This window comes from Muscardinus avellanarius (genome assembly GCF_963383645.1).
Source record: "Muscardinus avellanarius genome assembly, chromosome: 4".
Taxonomy (NCBI): Eukaryota; Metazoa; Chordata; class Mammalia; order Rodentia; family Gliridae; genus Muscardinus; species Muscardinus avellanarius.
The window spans coordinates 30,793,172-30,814,747 of NC_137789.1; the positions used below are offsets into that span (position 1 = coordinate 30,793,172).

The following is a 21,576-nucleotide window of genomic DNA, read 5'->3' on the forward strand; positions in this document are numbered from 1 at the left end:
CTAGGTGGAAAAAAAAGTGCTCTGGAGAAAATTCCGTGATATATATATGAAAAAGGTTGCTAGAGTTACAAAACGTCATACACAGAAAAAAAATGGGCTTTTAATCTTACTCAGCTACAGAAGATATGTTTTTTTGTTGTTGTTTTTTGGTGTGGTTTTTTTTTTTTTTTTTTTTGGTTTTTTGGTGGCATTGGGGTTCCTGGAAGCCCTTCTATGTCCGGGCTACACTCCCAGACCTATTTTTATATTTTTAGTTGGGAACAGGGTCTTTTAAGCCAGCGAGGCTGGCTCTGAACCAGCATGATCCTCCTGTCTCCACCTCCCAAGCATGGGGATTACAAGCGTGCGCCACCACGCCCAGCTGATATGTTGTTTTTTATGACTAAGGAAACATACAGTTAAAAGTAGAGCCCAAAACCACAGAGCATTATACCCAGACTTGGAAACCTAATGTTCACCTGCTAGATTCCAAAATTTCTTGTGACCAATGGCTTTTTTAATTTTATTTTTATTTTTGCCTAATTTGGTGTCCTATGCCAATACCACTATTGTATTTTTGGCACAGGTAATTTATTCTCTAGTATCACAGGTCCAGAAATAGAAAGGAATTTTTCCTCAGAGTGAACTGTATGAACTTCTATATCTGATTCAAATTCTATAGAGGATGAGACATCTCAACTGATGAGATGTAGAAAATGCAATGAACTGTGAGTTGATGCTGATTGAGACTTTTGGGGCTGTTGTAATAGAGTGAATACATTTTTAAAATGACACAAATGTGGAACTTTGGAGATCACAAGACAGATTGTGATAGTGAGAACAATGCCTCACCAGGATACATATCTTCTGAATATGTTACCTGACCTTATATGGTTACAGAAGAAATTTGTAGATATAATTAAGTTAAGGATATTCATATGGGGAGATTATGCTAAACGGTTAAGGTGGGTGCACAGGAGCCCTTATAAAAGTAATATCATGGTCAAGCGATGGATTTTAAGATCTAAGATGCTAAGTTAAATCAGAAATGATCTCTAGGCTAAGGAATGTAAGTGACCTCTAGAAACTGCAAATCACAAGGAAATTGACTCTTTCTTGTAAATTTCTAGAAGGAATGTGGCCTACTGTCACTTTTATCTTAGTAAAACCCATTTCAAATGTTTAACACTTATAATTGTAATTAAAATTTGTGTTGTTCTTATACCACCATGTTCAGAAAAATGTGTTATAGCAACAATAATTGAAATTAAGAAAATATTATAAAATATCAGAAGTACAACGTAGTGCCTGATGTTGATACTGAGGTGAGTATAAGTGAGGAAGTTAATAGTACCATCACTTCTAGGCAGAGAGCGGGAGAACAATGTCTCCTTTCACAGAAATGTCGTAACTAAAACATTTCGTTATTCTAAAAGCCCCTCACCATTCACATTATACACTGAAGTTCCAATATCTGCTTTGTCTCAGGTACAACTGCCTTGATTAATTCTTCTGTTATCATACTTATGGTAATGTCTCATCTTTATAAAATACCACTGAACCTGTGATTCTTTTCATTATGATGTAAGGATTCACTTCTCTGTCAAAAATGAGGCCTATCACAGCAGGCACATTGCCCTCTAACTCTGCAAGACAAAACTGAATAAAATAAACCTTGAAGTGAAGAGAAATTAGAATTTTCACTCACTTCCCAAATGCATTGTGCTTTTTATTACAGAACAGAGCTTTAGAAAGGACAAAAAGAGTGTCTCTCTGTGTCTGACCTATAGTTCTACAGAACAGATTCTAATCAGCTTTATTACAATTTTTTATTTCAAGAATCATATTTTCAACATTAGCCAAAGCAAGTATATATAGATATTTCTTAAGTTGTATAGCATATCAACTAAACAGTTATTTACCTCAACTTTGATGAAATTTATAGAATGATTAAGATAAAATTATCAAGTAAATTAGAAAATAGAAACTTAAACATGTCTTGGTTTTTATGGTCTTCAGCCACCTAGCTCTCCACAGACTCTACTCAGTATGAATATGTATAAATATTTAGCCTGAAGTTCAAAGCATATTTTGCATAATTGATTCCTACTTAGGAAGCATGTTGCAATTTTGACCTGCACCTAAGCTTATACTTCTTCCAGTAAGGCAGTAAGATCGGTGTTTGAAGTTTCATTTACACATATAAAAACTTACACATATAAGTGTTGTTTAATTTACAGTAGGCAGGAACAATTAATTTATTAAAATTGTATTATTTTTATCTTTTAGAATGGTGTATATAGACACATATCACACACACACACACACACACACACACACACACACACACATATATATATATGTATATATACACATATTCTTTTTTTGTGTTTTTATTATATATGTGTGTGTATATATATATATATATATATATATATATATATTACTTTTTTTGTGGGTTTGGGGATGGAACCCAGAGGCATTTGACCTCCGAGCTACACCCCCTGCCCAATTTTTTATTCTTTATTTTGAAACAGGGTCTCACTGAGTTGCGAAGGGCCTCACTAATTAGCTGAGGCTGTCCACGAACCGCGATCCTCCAGTCTCAGCCTCCCAAATGCTGGGATTACAGGTGTGTGCCACCACGCCCGGCTTCTATATAATACTTTTATTGGTGTATTTTTGTCTCACATCTTTCTGTATTTCAGAGTGATAGAAATATATATGCACATAACACTTGGAAAGCTGTCCCTAGATCTCTTCCCACTTCCTCTCACTGAACTTGGTCTTTAATATTTCTGGACAATAACAAATTAATTCGTAGTCCTGTTTTCTTTCTCATCCTGTATCAGTAATGGCATTTTGGGGGATTTCTGGGAAAATAGAAACTGAGAAAAGCAGCACACTACAGTTGTGCTGACACTCGATCTCTACCCTGTGAAAACAGTATCTTGACAAGAAAAAAAAATCCAGCAAAAAATTTAACAAAGCAAACAAACAAATAAACAAAAAAAAAAAAAAACATTTTAAAGGTGATAGAAACAAAGCCAGAAAAAGAACAGATGACAGAAAAGTACCCTGTGCACAAGGGACATGGTGGCACCATCTTGCCTAATCTTGCAGGGATTGCTGACACTGCATCCTCCAGAGACTCCCAGCTAAAAAAGCCAAAGACTTAATGTAAAGTAAGTGGCTCTGTTCTAATGCCAAGCCATAACCTGCAGAGTGGCAGTCAAGCCCACCTCATCTTCAGAGACCCAGAGTGGTGCTCAACAAAATTTTAAGTGAACTAACCCTCCCCACAAGAAGTCATCCAGCACAGCCACAGGGATTTGCACAAGAAGCAATAGACTCTCAGGGTCTGAGACTTTGTGGTTCACTCTGGTAAAGGTTGGAGTAGAGTTTGGTGTTAGACACAGCAGAAACACAGATAAGCTAACACCCTCAGGGCCAACTGAGCAAAAAGGACTATAGTCCATTGGGTACAGCACACTAGTGGGGCATCCAGAGATTGCCACAGACCACCCAATTGTGATAACCAGGAAGGAGTCAGATTGACCGAACCCAATCTATGGAGAACAAGGACCTATACATATATACTGGGTCTAGTCCCAGTAACACCTTTCACTTATGGAGGTGGGGATAGACAGCATGAATTGAACATTGAAGAGATCTGGGATAATTTTAAAACAAACCTAAAAGTAGTAGGCATAGGAGAGGAAATAGAACCCAAAACCAAAGGAATCAGTAATCTTTTCAGAGAAGTAGTATCAGAAAATTACCAAAATTAGAAAAAGTGGTCAACACACAGGTTCAGGAAACATTACAACCCCCAGTAGACACCACACGGCATAATAAACATATTGACAAACAGAAGCTAAGGAGAGAATCTTAAAGGCAAAAAATGTAAAAGACTTAGTAACATTCAGAGGCTAACAAAAAAAAATTACTCAAGACTTCCCAAATCAAGTCATGAAAGCCAAGAGGGCCTGGAGCAGCATATTCCAAATTCTGAAAGAAAAATAATTTTAGCCAAATCTACTCTATTTAGCAAAACTATTTCTCAAATTTAATGGGGAAATAAAAACTTTATATGACAAAAAGAAGCTGAAAGAATTTATGTCTTTCAAACCAGCACTAAAGAAAATGCTCAAAAAGATTAATTACAAAGAAGAATTAATAAATAAATGGCAGAAAAAGAGAATCAATAATTTACATCAAACAAGCAACCAAACAAAGAACAAACATTACCTCAAACAGAAGTTAAAACTCAAAATGTTAGAAATTAAAATCACCTCTTAATAACCATGCTGAATATAAATGGACTCAACTCCCCAATAAAAAGACATAAAGTGCCAAAATGGATTAAAAAAAAGACCTCAATCCATCTATATGTTGCCTACAAGAAAAACACCTTTAAATAAAGATACTCACAAACTAAAGGTGAAGAACTGGAACAAGATAATTCATGGTAATGTAACTCAAAGACAAGCAAAAGTAGCAACTATTATATCACAAAACTAGATTTCAAGCCTACATTTATCAGAAGAGACAAAGCAGGTAATTTTTTACTAATAGAAGGAAAATTACAACAAGAGAAGATAACAATAGTCAACATTTTGCCCCAACACAGGTGCAACCACATTCATAAAACAAAGTCTTTGTGAAATTACATCACATTCATATATCCCAATAAAATAATACTGGAAGAATTTAACACCCCTCTCATACCACTAGACTGATCTTCTAGACTAAATGTCAGTAAAGATGTTCCCAACAAAGAACACCACAAATCAAATGGACCTATCAGACACATACAGGATATTCCACCCAACTACAGAATTCACTACACATTTTTCAGCTGCTCACAGAACTTCTCCAAAGTAGACCACTTCCTAGGCCACAAAGCAAGCACTAAAAAATTCAAAAAAATGTGGCATAATCCCCTGTATCTTTTTAGACCACAATAGAATAAAACTGGAAATTAACTATAAAAAAACAGAAAAACCACATAAACACAAAGGAAACTGAACATCACACTGTTAAATAAGAATAGGTCATAGAAGAAATAAGGGGAGAAATTAAGAAATTTCTATAAATAAGCAAAAAACAGAGACACAACATATCAAAATCTTTGTGAAACCTTGAAAACTGTAATAACAAGAAAATTCATAGCATTGAATGCTCACAAAGGAAGAACAAAAAATCATCAAATAAATAACTCAATGACACACCTCAAAATCCTTCAAAAACAGAAAGTCTAGCCCCAAGTCCAGTAGAAGACAGGAAATTATTAAAATCAGAGCAGAAACCAATGAAGTAGAAAGTAATAAAATATAATCAACAAAATCAAAAGCTGATTTAAAAGAAAAAACAAGATAGATAAACCACTTACCAACCTAACCAAAAAACAGAGAGAATTAAGGTAAATTACTAAAATACAAGGTAGAAAAAGTTGACATTACCACTGACATCATGGAAATCACAAGGATTACCAGAAATTACTTTGAAAATTTATACTCTAACAAAATAAAAAACCTGGAAGAAATTGACAAATGTATAGCCATTTAAAACCTTCCAAACTGATTTTTAAAAATAGAGAAAATTTAAAATTACCAAAAGCAATCAAAAAGTTTGAAATATCAATAAAGAGCTTACCTTGAACAAAAGCCCAGGACCATTTGCTTTCCCAGGTAAATTAAAAAAAAAAAAGAAAAGAAAAAACTTTATAGAAGAGCTAATCCAAATATTCTTCAAACTATTTAGTAAAATAAAGAAATGGACTTTTCCAAATACATTTTATGAAGCCAATATCACAATATCAAAACCAAATAAAGATGACAAAAAAACTATAGACCTAGATCATTTAATGAAAACTGCTATAAAAATAGTAGAAATATAAATTCAAGCCCAGATTAAGAAAATTATATACCATGACTGAGTCAGGTTCATCCCAGGTATACAAGTTTGGTTCAACATACAAAAACAATTTATATAATTCATCACATAAACAGAATTAAAGGAAAAAATCACATAATTATTTCAATAGATGCCAAAAAAACCCATTCAACATATTCCAACACCCATTCATGCTAAAAGCATGACAGATAATTTGAATGAAAGGAACATACCTCACCATCATAAAGGCAATATGTAACAGGCCCACAGTAAATACCATATTAAATGAGAAAAAACTGCGAGAGTTTCCTCCAAAACAGGAACAAGACAAGGATGTCCAGTATCATAACTCCTTTTCAATATAGTAACTTGAGACTCTAGCCAGAACAATAAAGCAAGAGAAGAAAATTAAAGGAGTGCAAATAGGAAAAAAAGAACAAAAACTATCTCTATTTGCAGATAACATTTATTATACTTAGAAGCCCCAACAAACTCAACCAACAGACTTATATAGAGCTGATCTACTAATTCAGTAAGGTGTCTGGTACATAATCAATCTTTTTTTTATGGTATTTGGGATGAAATCCAGGGGCCTTCTACCTCCGAGCTACACTCCAGACCTATTTTATATTTTTTATTTTGGAAAAAGGGTCTCTTAGACCCGTGGAGGATGATTTTGAACCTGCGCGATCCCCCTGTCTCAGCCTCCCGAGCATGGGGATTAAAAACATGTGCCACCACTCCTGGCTATAATCAATCTTAAAAATCAGAAGCTTTTCTGTATGCCAACCATAAACCAACAGAAAAAGAAATTCAGAAAACACTTTCAATCTGGGCATGATGATGCATGATTGTAATCCCAGTACCTAGAGTACAAACAGAAAAATAAGAACTTGGAAGGCTGAGACAGGAGGACCAAAAGTTTGCTTTGCAAGTTTGCATCCAGCCTCAGCTATTTAGTGATGCCCTCTGCAACTTAGTGAGACTCTGTTTCAAAATAAAGAATAAAAATAGGGTTGGGGGCAGAGATCAGAGGTAGAATGCCCTGGGTTTTATTTACATTATCACAAAAAAAGAAAAGAAAAACAAAAGCACTTCCACTCACAATACCCCCCCCCAAAATAATAAAATACTTAGGAATAAACCTAACTAAGGAGGCGAAAGTCCTCTACAAGGAAAATTAAAATCATTAAAAAAGAAATTGAAGAAAATCTTAGAAAAATTGAAAGATTATCCATGCTCTTGGATGGGCAGAATAAATATCATCAAAATGGCCATTCTTCCAAAAGTGATCTACACATTCAAAAAATGTAATATTTATTAAATTATCAAGGTAATTTTTCACAGACACAGAAAACGTCTGTCCTTAAAATTATTTGGAACAACATAAAATCCAGAATAGCCAAAGTAGTTTTCAGCAGCAAGAACCATGCAGGAAACACCACAATATCTGACTTCAAACTATACTACAAAGTCATAGTGATAAATAAAAACAGCATGATATTGGCACAAAAACTAATACATAGGCCAATGGAGCAGAATAAAAAACTCAGAAAGAAATATACACACAGCCAGTTGATTTTTGACAAACAGGCCGAAAACATACACTGGAAAAAAGTAACCTCTTCAATAAGTGGTGTTGACAAAACTGGTTAACTATATGTAGAAAAATGAAAATAAACCCCACATTCTCACCCTGCACAAGAGTCAATTAAAGACCTGGAAATTAGGCCAGAGAACTCACAGATACATGAAGAGTGCATGGGTCCAACACTTCAACACATAGGCATAAGTAAAAACTTTCTCAACAAGATCCCAAAGGCACAAAAAAATTAGAAGAATGATCAATACATGGGATTGCATTAAACTAAAGTGTTTCTGTGCAGCAAAGGAAACTATCAGGAACCTCTACAGAGAGCTAACAGAATGGGAGAAAATTTTTGCCAGCTAACCCTCTGATAGAGGACTAATATCTAAAATATACAGAGAACTCAAGAAACTCACTGATAAGAAAACAAATAGCCCAATCAGAAAATGGGCAAGTGACACTTAATGAAATAGACATTTCATTAAAATAAGTTCAAATGGGTAATACATGTATAAAAATGTTCAAAATAATTAGCAATCAGAGAGATGCAAATCAAAACTATCCTGAGATTTCACCTAACCCCAATTAGAATGGTAATCATTAAAATGCAAACAACAAATGCTGCCAAAAGTGTGGAGAATTGAGGATTCTACTACATTATTACTGGAACTGCAAATCAGTACAACCACTTTGGAAAACAGTTTAGAGGACCCTCAGAAGAATGGGAATAAACCTACTATATGACTTGACATACCACTTCTGCATATCTACCCAAAAGAATGGAAAACCAACTCCCGGACTCATGCATGTGTATCTATGTTTATTTTTTTTTATGTTTTTATTTTTTATTTTTATTTTTTTATTTTTTTATTTTTATTTTATTTTTATTTTTTTATTTTTTTAAATTAATTTATTTTTTAAATTGGTGCATTGTAGTCATATATCAATCACATTGGAGTACAAGACTTGAGAAGATATACAAGCACACATCATACCATTAGCCCTCCTCCAGCCCCCATCCCATTCCCTCCCCCTCCCTCCATCCCACGCTTCTTTGGTGATTTACTTTGATACATTTGTTTATGTACCTCCTGCGTTTTAAAGAGGCTCCATCTTCCAGTATTACATACCCTCTGATTGGTCACATTAGTCGCTTCACTATAGGGCCCTTTCTATAGCTCAACCTCTTCCTGTTGCCCTTTTCCTCCTAGTTATTGCTGATTAAGAGAAGCGTCTGATTCATATTTTCTGCGATATTTCTCTGTGCATGCTGCGTTGCAAGTACCGATCCCACTCTTGATGGTCCCAGTAGTGGCCTGGCTACTCATTGGACTGATCCAGACCTCGCTGGCTCAAGCAGCGGCCTTGCCTCATGGGAGGCCCCAGTTCTGGTCTCGCTGGCCCCTGCACCGTTCTAACCCCTAAGCTGGCTTTAGTCCCGGCCTTGGAGGCCGCAGGAGTGAACTTGCCTCACGCCAGGCTCCGATGCTGGCCATTGGCCCCTGCACCGGCCTAATCCCTTGGCAGGATTCCAATCCCGGCCTCGGAGGCCCCAGCACCAGCCTAGCCTCACGGCAGGCTCCAATGCCGGCCTCGTTGGCCCCAGCACCGGCCTAACCCCTCGGCGGGTTCCGTTCCCTGGTTAGGAGGCCCCAGTACTGGCCTTGCCACAAGGCAGGCTCCGATGCCGGCCTCACTGGCCCCAGCACCGGCCTAACCCCTCGGCAGGCTCCAATCCCGGCCTCGGAGGCCCCAGCACTGGACATGCCTCACGGCAGGCTCCGATGCCGGCCTCACTGGCCCCAGCACCGGCCTAACCCCTCGGCAGGCTCTTATGCTGGCCTCGAGGCCCCAGTACCGGCCTTGCCTCAAGGCAGGCTCCAATGCCGGCCTCACTGGCCCCAGCACCACCCTGACCCCTTGGCAGGCTCCGATCCAGGCCTCGGAGGCCCCAGCACTGGTCATGCCTCACGGCAGGCTCCGATGCCGGCTTCACTGGCCCCAGCACTGGCCTAACCCCTCAGCAGGCTTTTATCCTGGCCTCGGAGGCCCCAGTACCGGCCCTGCCTCAAGTCAGGCTCCGATGCCGGCCTCGGAGGCCCCAGCACTGGTCATGCCTAAGGGCAAGCTCCAATGCCAGCCTCACTGGCCCCAGCACCGGCCTAACCCCTCGGCAGGCTCTGATCCTGGCCTCGAGGCCCCAGTACCGGCCTTGCGTCAAGGCAGGCTCCGATGCCGGCCTCACTGGCCCCAGCACCGGCCTAACCCCTCGGCAGGTTCCAATCCCAGCCTTATAGGCCCCAGCACTGCTCATGCCTCACGGCAGGCTCCGATGCCGGCCTCACTGGCCCCAGCACCGGCCTGACCCCTCGGCAGGCTCTGATCCCGGCCTTGGAGGCCCCAGCACTGGTCATGCCTCACGGCAGGCTCCGATGCCGGCCTCGCTGGCCCCAGCACCGGCCTAACCCCTCGGCAGGCTCTTATCCTGGCCTCGAGGCCCCAGTACCGGCCTTGCCTCAAGGCAGGCTCCGATGCCGGCCTCACTGGCCCCAGCACCGGCCTAACACCTCGGCAGGCTCCAATCCCGGCCTTGGAGGCCCCAGCACTGATCATGCCTCACGGCAGGCTCCGATGCCGGCCTCGCTGGCCGCAGCACCGGCCTAACCCCTCGGCAGGCTCTTATCTTGACCTCGAGGCCCCAGTACCGGCCTTGCCTCAAGGCAGGCTCTGATGCCGGCCTCACTGGCCCCAGCACCGGCCTAACCCCTCGGCAGGCTATTATCCTGGCCTCGGAGCCCCTAGTACCGGCCTTGCCTCACGGCAGGCTCCGATGCCGGCCTCACTGGCCCCAGCACTGGCCTAACCCCTCAGCAGTTTTCGGACCCGACCTCGGAGGCCCCAGAATAAGCCTTGCCTCATGGCAGGCTCCAATGCCGGCCTCGCTGGCCCCAGCATCGGTCTAACCCCTCGGCAGGTTCCAATTCTGGCCATGGAGGCCTCAGTAGTGGCCTTGCCTCACAGCAAGCTCCAATGTCGGCCACTAGCCCCGGCGCCCGCATAACCCCTCAGCAGGTTCCGATCACTGTCTCTGTGGATATTATTTCAAAGGTTCCAGGTGTAATGTATCAGATCTCTGCCTCCCCTGAGTATTGGCCACTGGCATTGCCACTGCCTCCACCGTTTCAAATCCTTCCCAGGCTCTTTTTCCACTCAGAATGTTGTCCAGTGTTACTAATCATGCGTGATGGTAGCACTCGACATTTGGTGTAATTTCTCCAAAAAAAAATAATGTATGTAAGATCCGGTTTCTGCTTCTCCTGAATACAAGTCTCCACCATCATCGTGGAGAACTCTTTCAACACCACATTTCTCCTTGGCCTCCGCTAAACTCTCTCCTTACAGGTGATGTCTGAGATTCTTAACAATATAGAGAAATAGCAGTCCTCTTTCACGGCAAATTTTTCCATAAGTTCCAGTGCATTTAGATAAGTTTTGTCTGCATCTCCAGTGTCCTGGCATCCATAACGGCTTTCTTACCGCCTCTCCGATATTTTTCTTTATCTTTTTCTGTTCTGGGCCCGGTTTCTCCAGGGGTCTGGCGTGCTACTCGCAGTTCGGTCCGGGGCCCAGAGTCCCACGACCCGGGCCCCATCTGGCATGCCCTGCGCGAGACCCCCGCCCAGAACCCAGCATCTTACTGGGCCCGGTTTCTCCAGGGATCTGGCGTGCTACTCGCAGTTCGGCCTGGGGCCCAGAGTCCCACGACCCGGGCCCCAGCTGGCGTGCCCCGCGCGAGACCCCCGCCCAGAACCCAGCGTCTTACTGGGCCCGGTTTCTCCAGGGGTCTGGCCTGCTACGCGCAGTTCGGCCTGGGGCCCAGAGTCCCGAGACCGGGCCCCAGCTCGTGTATCTATGTTTAAAACAGCATATATCACAATTGTCAAACTATGGCACCACCAAGATATTCATCAACAGATGAATGGATTACAAAACTGTGAGATATGTATATAATGGATTTTATTCAGCCATAAAGAAGAACAAAATTATGTAATTTGCAAGAAAATGTATGGAATTGGAAACATGCTATGTGAGATTAGCCAGTCACAAAAAGTGAAATATCAAATCTTCTTCCTAATATGTGGAAGCTAGAGAAAAAATGGCAAATATGAGGGACTCTAGCCAAAGAAAAACAAACCTTAGACGAATAAGGAAGGTGACCTAATGTGAGGGAGATGGAAGGGGCGAAGAGGGAAGTACCCTAATGTGTATGATGTACATTCACAAACCTATCAAAGTAAGTCATTAAGCCAGCTTGATAAGAAGGGAGGGGGGAAGAAATTGGGTGAGAATTGGGGAAGTGTTATATATACATGTATGCCTCTACCATTCTCTACTGCATAATGATGTATGATTACAATGCACCAATAAATTTTTTAAAGTTATGTCATTTGTGATTGATTAAATTCCAAGGCAAATACATCACAGCCAATTGTAAAGATAGTTAACAATGTTTAATAGAGTTAATGGCAAATAAGTTAGAAGTCCAATTTAAAAATTTCTTGTAAAAAACAGGGCCGCTAAATTCAGACTAGACAGGGTGTGAGTCTTATATCTTTTTGGCACTATTATTGACTTCAGTAGGTTCCTTTAGAATCTCTTTGAGTTCCAATGCACCAAGCACAGTCAGAATGTATGCCATTTCCAATATGATCCACATTAAAAATAAATTAAGAAAGAAATTTAAATAATAAGACCTATCTTGCATGGCATTGTGAGGATATTACGGCCCATATAACATGAATGGCACATGTGTTCAGCAACTAATGATTATTTCTTAGGTAAGATTTTACCCCTTTTATGTTGTCTGAGCAAACTTACAGAACAGTTACTTCACTGACTTACAAAATTATAGGGTAGACAGACAATAGAATTCTACTTAGAAATGAAGAACAAAATTATGTCTTTTTCAGGAAAATGGACCAACCTGAAGAACATTATGATAACTGAACTTAGCCAGTCACAGAAAGTAAAGGGACTTGTGGGGAAGCTAGGAGTAATCAGAATACCAGAAGAACTTCATATATGGAGGAGAAACTCCAGTGGAAAGAGAGGGAGGTGAGGAGGAAAGAGAAAAAATAAGTAAACACTTCCATTGACAGCATATACATATGTGAAAATACCAGTGCACATGTGGTGTGGGGGAAGGGAGGGGAGTGGGGAGAAAGCTGAGAGAATCTCACCAAATGCTGTGAGCATATATGTTACTATCACTCTGAACTAGATTGATGTCAGCATACAATGCTCCAATAACATATGCATAGTATGTAGATATTTCTATAAGTTTATGGAACACGAAATGAGAAAGTGCTAGTTCAGTTATGATGGATGCCATTAGCTGAAAGTCTATATAATCAATCATAAAAATTTTCACATGAATAAGAAAACACAGTTCCTTCTTACACCCAGAGTCACTACAAAAAACATTATCCTCTTTAAATAAAATATTTTACATTATCTACCTAAAACAGTTTCTGGTCAGCATCTTGACTCTGAGTTGAATTATTATCAAAGAAATCGTCAATATATGCCAAAGTTTAGATAAAAGCTGAAAATTTATGGGGACTGGATTTCAGCTATGTGTTTTAAGGCTTTGCAAATAATAGTTTCTTCACTTTAAGAAAATGGTCCTTCATTTAAAGTGACAGTTCATGAATAACAGAAATTTTCAGAAACAAATTGACATGAAGTAATTTTTGTCTCATTTTCTTTTATAACAAATGGTGACTGCATGTGGCCATAGTTTCATTTCACAGACTTTTTGCAGCCATAAATACAAAAATTAAACCTACTGATGCTTTATTTTATATTCTTATTTTCGTTTACCATGCTTACTCTACAGTTCACAAGAAGACACTAGCTATATTAATTCTTATCTTTAATAGATATTATTCCAATATTAAACCGTCTTAATTCTTGCCAGTGTTTCCTACAATTACTTTTACTGACTACTTCTAAGGTTTCATAGTGCACAGTGTTTGATATTGTGGAATCCACGTTAAAATTCCCAATAGGGCTTTAAATGGACCTGAACAATGCTAAATGTAGTATTTTTTTTCAATTTTTAATAACCAAAACTTTTCAATAACATTCCAGCTTATAAGCCACACTGATTTTTTCAAATACCTTTCTACTGCTTTTTAATATAGTTAGCATTTTTATCTTATGTCCATGGTATTTTTCTATTTAATCTCCAAAAAAAGGGAGATACATATTTTGGGAAGAAATTCTCTGGTGCACATTTGTGCAGGTATTCATTATCCAGTGGAAAAATAAAATCATCAAGGCTTACAGTTTAAATTTCTGAAGCTCCAAATACTCTGTAATATAATTCCTATAGATGTTTCATTAACAATCAGGGAAAGATAGAAAACACTAGACTTAAAACACCGGTGTTAATAAGAAGTTAAAACTCTTGCAAGCTAATTATACTAAGTTTAAACTCACTTGTTTCATAAAATAAAATTGAATTTTCCATCTTTATAGTTGTCCCATATTTTCTGTCTCTGACTTTTAGTTAATTTCGCGCATTCTTTCTGAAATGCCAGACACATTCTCTATGGAATCTTTCCACCTACACATGAAAATTTTTGTATATTTGTTTGTATGTACTGTGATAACAGCTTAAAGACACCAAATTAGCCAGAGAAGCATTAACTACAGAAAACAGAGTAAGATAATAATGGAATCACTAAAATATAAAACATTAAAGAAGTAATAAATAAATTAAAAATAAAAGGTAAACAGCATGTCTCAAAATCATGTTGATTAATTGTAAAATATGGAAATGTAATTCTCCAAAAGAAAATCAATGCCATAATATTTCCATATAGAAAAGTGATATGTGTGTGTGTGTGTGTGTGTGTGTGTGTGTGTGTGTGTTACTGGGGGTGGAACCCAGGGGCTTTTCTACCTCTGGCCTATACTCCCAGACCTATTTTATACTTTATTTGGAAACAGGATCTCACTAAGTTGCTGAGAGCCTCACTCAGTAGCTGAGGCTGGCTTAGAACCTGTGCGACTTTCCTGTCTCAGCCTCCCAAGCGCTGTAGAAAAGTGATTTTTAGAATACATATACATTAGACTTTGTCGGGTGTGCTGTGCATGCTTATAATCCTCGCACTTGGGAGGCGAAGACAGTAGGATCAAGCAGGTTAGAAGCCAGCCTCGCTGGCTTAAGAGACCCTGTTTCCAAATAAAAATATAAAAAATAGGTGTCTGGGAGTGTAGCCAGGAGGTAGAAGGGTTTCTAGGAACCCCAGTACTGCATATTACTGCATATATATATATGCATGCATGTATGTATGTATGTATGTATATGTATACATATGTATATATGTATACATATGTATATATATGTATATATGTATATATATGTGTATATATATTTATATATATACACATTAGACTTCAAGGCAACACTGAATTATGCAGAAAGGAAAATAATGAGAGTGAGTCTAAAAGTAAAAGTTTATTGTAAATACTTAGATGACTGCTTAGTTGTTGAATAGTTAAGTAATAGGTAAATCATCATTTTTAGATTATATAAAATCTAGCAGAGGGTTGATTTTGCCAAGAGAATTAATGTTGATATTCATATCTAAGTATATCAGTTGCTGATTAGATAGAACATTATAGGATTTGCTGTTTTTTTCTGAAAACAAAGTACTAGAAATCATGACCTAAAATCAGCAAATTATATCTCTTACTTGTTTTCTCATGACAGTGTGTGTTCCTTGTCTTGTAAGGGTCACTCAAATCCTGAGAGCTGAGTGCAGTAATATGGGCCTATAGTCTCAGAACTTGGGAGGCCAAGTCAGAAGGATCACATGAGCCCAGGAGTTTGAGGCCAGCCTGGGAATAATAGCAAGACTCCATTTCAACTTTAAAAAAAAAAAAAGCATAATACCTGAGATTGTGATAAAGTACCCAATTTATCAGCTTCAATATTTTTTGTTTTATTTTTACAATTACATCTGTGAAAGTGTTTGGTAAATTAAAAATGTGTAATTTAGTATTTTAGAATGGTACCCTTTGTGTAGAATCCAAAGTTAAACAATATTTTTTGAGAGAAGGCACTGTTTATTAACTGGCAAGATTACAAAAATACCATGGTGGACACCTTTGTTCATCCTTCCAATGAGCCTGTTGATCTGGTCTTCCCTTTTGCTGGCATCTTTACCTCCTACAAAATAGGTGGGTTTTTTTTTTTTTTTTTTGTCTTCATTCCATCTCATGAAGATAACTTGAAGGGCCACAGAAAGTTATTCATTTATTTGAAACATTTTCCAGTGGTATAGATCTCATGAATCATGCAAATTATGGCACATTTACCAAATGGTACCTATCAAGAAAATTTATTTTCTTACTGATTTTGACATAACCATGCCAGTAGATTGGTTGAATCACTGACTTCAGGTTCCGGTACCTCCATGCAATATATGGTTCCACAATCCTCATCATGTTAATTGAAGCCTTGTTGAGCTTAAGATCAACAAAGGTACCATTGAAGATCTGGAGAAGGAAGAGAAGCTGCAACGCTATAAGGACCTTTGGTCTCACACCATTATGCCTTTGATCTTGATGACAAGTGCCAGCTTGGGTTTTGCAGGTAAGCAAAAGTTGCCATCTTTTCTTGACATTCCAGCCATTTGAATTTCATTTCTGACTGTATTCCTTGTGATAGTGCTTAGGTTCCTCCTTGCCTTTTGAAACATCTTTTGAGAAACCTCTATTTGAGGCACTTTACAAATCTGCAAAATTCTCTCTCTTTTTCTTAAGGGTTTCTGGCACTGCAGGAACCTTTCTCTTCTCTTCAGCACCTTTAATGGCTCCAGCCTAAAAAGAGCTAAACAAATATTTTGAATGAAAAAGAAATTCAGACTTTATAAAGAAATTGATTTCTCTCAGGCAGCATTAATCAAGGAAATGAAAATCCCATTACTTTTGCAAGTTGTTTAATACAGATAAATTTCACTTTCAGATATAGTTTTAGATAAGGTTAATAGGTTTAGATAGGGTTAATGATCTTTAAGGAAGGGCTAATGGTTATCTGCCTTAAAGGCTCACTTGTATAAGAAGAAATAGGCAATATTTCTTACCCACAGAAAGGTCTAAAGAAGACATTCAACAAATGTCACTTTCTTAGCATACTGCCAGTCCTTCATATATGCACAAATTCAGTTAGAAGTACCATGACCTACAGTATACAAATAACTCTAAATTATTTTATTAGAATCATTTTTGTGGTATAGGGATGGAATCCAAGAGCATTCTATCTCCAAGCTACACCCCTAGCCCTAATTTTTTATTCTTTATTTTGAAACAGAATCTCACTGAGTTGCAGAGGGCCTCACTAAGTAGTAGCTGAGGCTGTCTACAAACTGCGATCCTCCCGTCTCAGCCTCCTGAATGCTGAGGTTACAAGCTTGTGTCACCATGCCTGGCTTATTAAAGTCATTTTAAAGGAAGTTTTTAAAATATTCAACCATTTCACTTTAGTCCTGTACACTGTATCCAGAGGGTATAAAGTTTCTGACTGCCTTTGCTTTAGATTTGCTTTTTTCCCTAATTTATTATAAATGCCATGCCAAATTGTTTTACATGCTAGATCCATAATTAAAAGAGAGAATAGACTTTTAGTTCCTAGTCAGAGAAATTTGATATGCTTTTCTAGGTTTGGTGACAAGCATAATTTATGCCTTCATACATTGTAGCATTTCCATCCCAGGGGTATCCAATACATGTAGGGAAGAGTATGTTGTTTTCTTATATCACTTAACATAGGTATATACTGAAGTTTATGGTACATTAAACAGAAAAAATGAGCACAGGAATTCTTATCAACAACATTGTCCATGTCCTCCATTTTGCAAAATCAAACAGAGCCCTTTTAGTTGTTTTTAGATATTTGTGAGTTTTTCTTTAAATCTTCTTGCAGCATTGGATGAGGCAACTGTCCCAAAGGTTAGTTAAAGTAGCAATTTCCAAAATGTGGTTTGTGTACCCCAAGGTTTCTCAAGACACACTCTGTGCATCAGAGAAATTGGAGATGTTTTCATACTAACACCAAGACACTGGCATCCTCTTTACTATGCTGATGTTTATATTCATGGTGTAAAATCTATAGTGGTAGAACTGCTGTCAACATATCATTTATTAAGTCAGAGGCCATGAACTATACCACATAATTTTCCACTCTAACATATTCGTAGTTAATATGAAGTAAACCATTCTCATTCAGTGATATCTTTGATGGAGTAAAACCTATTAATATTAATAAATCTCAATCCATGTGTACATGTGTTTTTAATTTTCATGTGGCAAAATGAGAAGTGTACATGAAATAATTTGGTTGCATGTCAAAGAAAGGCACTTTGAAAACGAATGGTAAGCTTCTGAATTAGCTGCTTTGTTCATGGAACACAATTTTTGCTTGAAAGAACAAATAACAGATAAATCCTGTTATTTAGCCTAGGATGTTTGGCAGGCATTTTGTTGAAAACGAATACAATGAACCTTTCCTTTCAATGAAAACAACTGTCTCTATGTGTTGCCAGTGATAAAATTTGAGCTTTTGAGAGAAAATTGGAATATTGGACAACACGTCTGCCTCTGTGAACCTGACATCTTTCCAATACTTACACATATTTTTATGAGACCAGCAGTGATATTGATTAATGCAATTTGTGGGTATTGTGTAATAAAATATGTCAACATTAGAAAAATCTACATAACTCAGTGAGCTCTTTTCCAACTCATCAGTAAAATATAATACAGAATCACACATGTATTAAGGAATATCAGTCTATTGCATACAAAAGGTTAATTTATGTGGCTTAGAGTCCACATTATAACTAATTTTTAAGATACTACTCCTAGGCAAGTTATGATTTAATATCAAAAATAATATAACTACCTTAAAAGGCTATGAAAATGCTTCCCAACTTTCCAACTAAATATGTATGTGTGGTCATATTTTCTTCATATACCTTAACCCAAAGAGCATATTGTAACAGTTTAAATGCAAAAGCACCTATCAGAATCTAGCTATCTTCTAGTAATCTACACATTAAAGAGTTTTGAATAAAATATTACCAGTAATTTCACTAAAATTTTCTTTAAAATATGATCATTTTGCCGCGTGTGGTGGCGCACGTTTGTAATCCCCGCACTTGGGAGGCGGAGACAGGAGGATGGCACAGTTTTGAAGCCAGCCTCACTGGCTTAAGAGACCCTGTTTCCAAACAAAAATATAAAATAGGTCTGGAAGTGTAGCCCTGAGGTAGAAGAATTTTATCCCCAATACCACCAAAAAAAATGATCATTTATTACAAAGGTATATAATTTTGTTAAAATTTATTGAAATTGTCATTTCAGTTAATTAAATTAATGAAGTTTAAAATCCCAATTATATTTCTAATATAACAAACATCAATAGCTATAAACTACATCCTTTGAGCCTCTCAAAAGTGTATAAATGTTTGAGCTTGAGAGAATTTAAAAAATTGTGTGATCTCTAAAAATGAAATATTTACCTATATTGTTATATGACATTATCTTCATGCACTTATTCTATTCTGCAGTAATCCTTATTGGTCTCCCACTCAAGTGATTTTCTTTTTTCCCCTTTTTTAAGTACTATTATTGGAGCCGGGCATGATGGCGCACGCTTGTAATCCCAGCAATTGGGAGGTTAAGACAGGAGGATCCGGGTTCACAAATTGCCTCAGCTACTTAGTGAGGCCCTCTGCAACTCAGTGAGACCCTGTTTCAAAATAAAGAATAAAAAATAGCAGCCGGGTGTGGTGGCACACGCTTGTAATCCCCGTGCTTGGGAGGCTGAGACAGGAGGATCGCATGGGTTCGAAGCCAGCCTCAGCTACTTAGTGAGGCTCTCAGCAACTTAGTGAAACCCTGTTTCCAAATAAAATATACAAAAGGTCTGGGAGTATAGCCCCCAGGTAGAAAGCCTCTGGGTTCCAACCCCAATACCACCAAAAAAAAAAAAAAAAAAAAAAAAAGAATAAAAAATAGGGCTGGGGTTGTAGCTCAGAGGTAGTATGCCCCTGGGTTCCATCCTCAGTACTGCAAAAATAAATAAATACATACATACATACATACATACATACATGCATACTTTTATTGGTATATTTTAATGATACCTGATAGTGAGATTGAGATTCATAGTGATACATACATGCACATAATGCTCATTGTATTTTCTTTCGCCTCCCACCCTTATGTCCCTTTTTTCCTCCCATATCCATATTAGTAAAATTGGTAGTGATGCCTTTATATATGGGCATATCATTATTTGAACTGTTTACTTTCTCAATCTGCCTTTTCCCCTCCTTAAATCCCTCCTCCAATTCCCTTTCATTTTTCTACTTGTCTCTCTCTTCAATTATCTAAAGTACCGTTTGTTTCCTACTTTCTATTTTCCACATATCAATGAAACATACAACCATTGACTTTCTGAGACTGGCTGATCTCACTAAGCATAAAATTCTTTAGTTCTCTCAATATTTCTACAAATAGCATAACTTTTTCCTTTCTTTTTCGGTGGTACTGGGGTTCCTGGAAACCCTTCTACCTCAGGGATACACTCCCAGACCTATTATATTTTTGGAAACAGGGTCTCTTAAGCCAGCACGGCTGGCTTCGAACCTGCGAGATCCTCCTGTCTCCGCCTCCCAAGCACGGGGATTACAAGCGTGTGCCACTGCCCGACACTTTTTCCTTTCTTATTTGGAGTAAAGTAATGTAGTAAAATTTCATTCTGTATATATGCCACATATTTTAGCCATTCATCTATTGGTTTTTCTCTTTCTTTCAATGCTAGGAACCTCTGAGATTCTTTCATTGCTTAGTTTGGTTTATAACCTGTATCTGTTATAGAAACTTTGGATGAGATGGTTATTCCCAAGTCTATTTCAGCAGACCAGAATCCAGTATTCTCAGGTTCTTCTATATCTAAACATCCACTAGAGATTTTCACTTTCATGTTCTGTAAATTTACTAAACCCCACAAGTCTAGCATGGCAAGTCCAGTCATATCTCTCAAGCAATTGATCTTTCTTTCCATGAATTGTATTCATACATTTACTTAAGAAATTGATGGGGTGAAGGAATGTCATCCTAGACTCTAATCTCTCCCTCAATCCCCAAATATAATAAATATCTCCTATAGATATTACCTTTAGAATATCCCTTTAGTTATTATTTTTATTTTAATTCTACTGTTGTAATCTTGGTTAAGAATACTACTATACCTTATTTGATTTATTGCAACAATCTTTTAAAAAATTTGCTCTCCCCAGAAATAATCTCTTAAAATCTATTCTTGATAATAAAATCAAAATGATTTCTAGGTTTTTACTTTGATTAAAATTTTTCTCTCTATGCTTCAGGATCAAATTACAGCTTTGAATATCAGATCTTCATGATCTGGGCCATATCAAATTCAAAACCTTCATCTCTCACCACTGCTCAAAATAAAGGACTAGAATTTCAATGACTAGCTCTCAGACGATTGATTCCACATCTCATCTCTAGGCAACATCAAAGAATACTCAAGTTGAAAGGATCTTTAGAGATAAAGTAACCATATAATTTATCATCCAAACCAGGACATCTTTGACTGAAAGGTGAAAAAAGTGCTATTAATAATTACGTGGGAATAACAGGTGTAAACCCGATTTTTCCCAGGCAAAGGAGCTTAGCGATAACTGGCCCATGATAGAACTTGAGTCATTAAAGTGAAAATGGTCATACTGCGTCCGACAACGATTGGTCTACACTCAGCCTTTTATGTCTCTTAGTACACTGTTTTTCTTCCACAGTATGCTTTAAAAAAAATACTCAAGATAAAAATCAAAGAGCCTAGTTTTTATAGAAAAGTATTTATGAATTTATGTAGATAGAGTATATATACATAATTTCCAGTCAAAAGCACCCCTCCTAGGGGAAGCCCTTTGATACATAGAGGAATTAAAAAGATCAACATGCATGTGCAAAAGTAGGTTCCACTTCAATAAGAAAATAGGATATTG

The 21,576-nt window shown here is 37.9% G+C and overlaps 1 pseudogene across 1 annotated transcript in view; it reads right to left on the reverse strand.

Moving 5' to 3' along the window:
* Window positions 1-21,576, reverse strand: part of LOC308262277 (large ribosomal subunit protein uL30-like) — a 147,985-nt pseudogene that overhangs the window by 60,346 nt on the left and 66,063 nt on the right. The window contains exon 2 of the transcript in view: window positions 15,633-16,360. The product of the transcript in view is annotated as a large ribosomal subunit protein uL30-like (transcript). The remainder of the gene's footprint in view (window positions 1-15,632; window positions 16,361-21,576) is intronic.